This window comes from Pteropus alecto, unplaced genomic scaffold, assembly GCF_000325575.1.
Source record: "Pteropus alecto unplaced genomic scaffold, ASM32557v1 scaffold25, whole genome shotgun sequence".
In the NCBI taxonomy this organism is placed as follows: domain Eukaryota; kingdom Metazoa; phylum Chordata; class Mammalia; order Chiroptera; family Pteropodidae; genus Pteropus; species Pteropus alecto.
Window position 1 is genome coordinate 2,264,316 of NW_006441955.1, and position 389 is coordinate 2,264,704.

A 389-nucleotide genomic window follows, 5' to 3' on the forward strand; every position below is an offset into this window, starting at 1 on the left:
GGGAAGGACTAATGGGTCAATCCAAAAACAAAAGGATAAAGGAAAGCAGAAACGGTCACATTTTATCACAAAACCCTTATCCTGTGACACTGAAATTAAAATTAACACTCAGGAAACTAGAATTACCCACAACCTCTAAAAAAAATCAAGCAAGCTAGAAAGTAACCTCTAATTTCATCATGACATGCCTGGGGTTTTCAGAGAAATTTTGTGAGGAAACTAATAAGAAAAGCGATTTGGCAAAAGAAGTGCAAAAGCAGAGAGAGAGAGAGAGAGATGTGCAGAGGATGAGAGGCTAGACGGAAGACAAAGGGGAGGCAATGGGGAGAGAAAGAGAGGAAAGAAGGATGGGAAGAAGAGAGAAGACAGAGGAAGGAGGGGAGGGGGAT

General features: G+C 41.6%; 1 protein-coding gene across 1 annotated transcript in view; it reads right to left on the bottom strand.

Annotated features, from left to right (window-relative positions):
• AGBL4 (ATP/GTP binding protein like 4) overlaps positions 1 to 389 on the bottom strand; it is a 956,697-nt gene that overhangs the window by 45,488 nt on the left and 910,820 nt on the right. The window lies entirely within an intron of this gene.